We start from the raw sequence: 4,019 nt of genomic DNA, 5'->3' as shown, positions 1-4,019 counted from the left end.
CGGGGGCACAGAGCCACTGGAGGCCCCGGGGACGCCCGGGTTCGGCGACCGAACCCTGTCGCCCCCCCCGCGGGGCCCGGAACTGGGGTCCCTTCGGAGTCCCGGGAGTGACCGGGGCGTGTGCGAGCCTGGCAGCCGGGGGACGTGAGCGCGGACGCGCGGGGAGGGATCGAGGCGCGCGGGGCTGCGAAGGAGCGGGAGCCCCCGGCTGTCCCTGGAAGAGCGCCGCGCGAACCCCGTCCCCCGGTGGCCGCCTCAGGCGGGCGGAGACGGGCCGAGGAGGCAGCTCCCGGGCTGGGGCTGGGGGCCTGCTTCGGGCCCACCGGGGAACTAGGGGCCGGGAGAGATGGAGTGCCGCTCTGGGCGGGCGCAGAGACCGAGCAAAGGTCGCAGCGAAGGGGGCATCACTCTCGGGGTGTCCCAGGGGAAAAGGCGCCGAGGGCCGCGGGGACCGCTCCCTGCACGCGCCCAGGCCGGGCCCGCCGTCCTTTGGAGCGCTCGGACCTGCCTCCAGCACAGCTTGCTAACAGGGAGCCCAGAGTCTCTTCCATGCACCGCTGTTGTAAAACAACAAACTCGAAAAGTCTGTCTCTTTTAGATAAACAAGGGGAAAGAAGAAAGAAAACACTGTTTTTTATTATACCGTGCCCCAGTGATTTCAGGGTAAAGAATAGCTGTGCTGAGTGTTTTACCTAAAACTTAAGACTGGCTTGACAGCAAAGCCAGCATCCATCTCCACCAGCGCCCTGGGACAGCAGGGTTGAGGCCCTGTGAGGGAAAAGTGCCTCATGCAGGCAGGGCGTTTGTGGAAAATCTCTGCCCCTTCTGCTGAATGTTGTCCTGAACAAAAAACTGCTCTTAGAAAATGGTGGGGGGGGGGGGGGGGGGGGGGGAGCCTCCTGTGCAGGGGGCTTTCGTGGGTGTGCGACCCGCGTAGCCGGCGCAAAACCCAGCGTTTGGAAGGACCTGTGTTTGGTTTATCCGCGACACTGTTGCCCTCTTGAAATTTCTAATTTTTGAAGGAGAGCCATCCTGCTCATATGATTTTGCACTCCTCCGCCTTGCACATGATTCTTTTAAAGTGTAATTAGCATAATGAATTAAAGTAATGTATTATTAAAAGCAATAAAGTAATTTTGCATCTAGGAATGAACCTATTACCTCACATTTAGCTTTGTAAAGCTGGTGTTCATAGCGAGCTAGAGACCTCAACATTCTGGTCTCAGGCATTTCACAATTTATTTGAAAAGATTAAATGTTTTCCATATTTTATGCCCTTTAAGAGACCTTTTAAAATTCCACACAGTCCATACAACGCCTTGAGAAAGAAGATAATTCACCCTGTAGCTCTGATGTAACCCCAAATGACATCCCCTATAATTAACATGAAAATCTGGTAATTATTTATTGTGTTATATGGTGTCAAGTAATATTATTTAAAGGACTTTGCAGCAAAACAGGAAGTACTTGTGTATAGGACTCTCCTCCATAGCAAGTTTCTGAAAGGTGTGTTTTAATATAGTAAAATCTTATTTAATATATACGAAGAGAGCTTGTTATTTAAAGGAATTCTCTGGGAAGGAGTTCTTTTCTAAAGCAAATATCACCTTAGGGTTTATCCATTCTGTTACTCTTGGTTTCCATGGGCTCGTTTTACTCAAAGCAATCTAATTACACTGACCTTTGTCTGGAATGTGGGGTTGATGAGGTCCTCGATCAATACTCATCAAGTCCGGTTTGCTTTGGCTGGTCTCTGGACAAGGACCCGCCACATTGCTGCTGGTGTTGCTGCTGGTCAATGCAGACACACGCCTTCCCTCTTAAGGAGAAATAGTGAGAAAGTTCCAGTGAATCAATGAAAGGCCGCCATCCTTGTTTGAGTATTCTAAAAGTGTATTTTTTAAATGAGTGATTGAATAGTGTCATCTTTGATTAGGGCAAAGAGCACTTTTTAGATTTGAGAGGCCTCTGAATTTCAATCACACAGTGGCAAAGTTAATGGGACATTTGATAATTTTTTTCTGTCGAAGACTCAAAATCAGAGAACTGATTTCAAAGGGAGTTTTTGGCCTCTCTTTTGCTTCCTCTTTTTAACTTAGTAGTTGTTTGAAAAGATAACTCCAGAAAAACAAGTGATGATAATGAATGGGGAGTTTTCTAAATTACACAGAACCCAAGTCGAGATCACAAAGTCATTCACATTGGATTCAGAGTGTTATCTTTCAGAGGGTACAGCTTTATCTTCAATTTATAGAGTTTTTGATCAAAGGACATTGCAAGATTTACAGACTCTACACTCAAAAGTGTAAGGAAAATATATACATATAGAAAAAATGCTGGAAGAAAATGTGCTCAACTATTAACAGTGTTTAGATACAGCTTCATAGTATGATTAATTTCCTTTTGTACTTTTCTATATTTAACACAATGTGCATATAGCAGCTTATAAAAAGAAAAAGGTTTAAAAAATATTTACAAAATGTCATCAGAATTTCAAGTGGGCATTAATATCAAAGCATGGAAAAAGTTACTCTTCACAGAAATAATTTCAAAAATGACCAGCCGTATACCATTGTGTTGATGTTTAAAATTATTAACTCTAATTTTTGAGGAAGATAATTTAAAAAGAGAAACTAAAAGCTACATGTATGTCTTACTTTTTTTCTGGAATTGATCTCAAATGACTATGTACAAGTTACCCCTATATCTGTTGCATAGGACAGAATAAAAGGTCATGTTTAAAATCATCCAGTTCTATAACTCTGTAACTCAGATTTACTTAATTTGAAGTGCCCATTGGCAGCAGATTGAATTGTAGCCATGGACAGGATCTGGAAGAAGGTGTCATAAAGAATTGTGTAAGACTATAGAGTTATCTACACACATAATTATCCTCTATCATGTATTTGTAACCAGTTTATTTAACAGATAGTTCTAGTGGAAAAGATTTAGTCCTAGATATTGTTGTCTAGTTTTGAAATGAATAGGAAACCCCCCCCAAAAATAGACTAGATATAAGTTCAACCCTTATCGTTCTACATCTGAGCCTCGTACAATTTACTCCACGGCCCATTGGGGATGCGGTGTGGGGAAGCCTCTGATTTCTAGGCTATTTAATTTTGTTCATATGAATATTGTGCTATTTGATGAAGTCATGATTTCTGCCCAGATCCAAGCTTCTGGAGAGCAGGAAGAAAAGTTGTCTCCTTCCCCCGAAGCTGCACATTTTACTTTTGCAGTGTCTGTGTCATTCCAGCCCAAAGCCTCGTTACAATTTACCTAGGCCAATGATCAAAGCCAGTTTTTGTACTCTCAACACATCCCAACGATAGGAGGTAGGAGGTGAGTGACATGGGTAAATGGTCCAGAAATGGAGTATTTGCTTTAGATAAACTAGAAATAGCTAGTTATATTCTGCTAGGAGTTACAGTTCTCACTTTTAATGACTTCTTTAATATTTTTAAAGGGACCACACAGATGCTTCCAAAATGTGGAACCACAAAAAGGAATGGGGAGAATTTCTAACATGCTGATATCGAGTGATCTGCAGAACATTTTGGTAAGTGAAAAAAAGCAAGGTGCCAAACTGTGAAATGGCATGCTATTTTTGGGAGGAGGTGGATAAAACGGGAGAGAAATATAAATATGGTTGTGCATGCGTATGTGTATTTGCTTATATTTGTGAGCAAGTCATACCGGAAGTATAGTCCAAAAGTTATTCAAATGCTTATCTATGGGGAAGGAAAGAGCAGAGGGTCAAATAGGGATGGAAGAAGGAATTCTCTGAATGTATTTTGTAATCTAATTTTGGCTTTGGAAACATTCATGTTTTAAATGTTGAAAACATAAAAATAAATCAGAAGAAAACAATTATGGGGAGCAGACATATACATGTCATGCATGGTTTTCTTTGTTTCCTCTTTTATTCTGAGGAAAGGATTTGAGACAGCTTTAATCAGAGCACAGCTATATGCCTTATCCATATATAATGCCTTTTTATGTTTTGTTTTTCTAAAAAA

Source organism: Neomonachus schauinslandi, chromosome 7 (assembly GCF_002201575.2).
Source record: "Neomonachus schauinslandi chromosome 7, ASM220157v2, whole genome shotgun sequence".
Classification (NCBI taxonomy): Eukaryota; Metazoa; Chordata; class Mammalia; order Carnivora; family Phocidae; genus Neomonachus; species Neomonachus schauinslandi.
Note: the sequence above shows the minus strand (reverse complement) of the source record.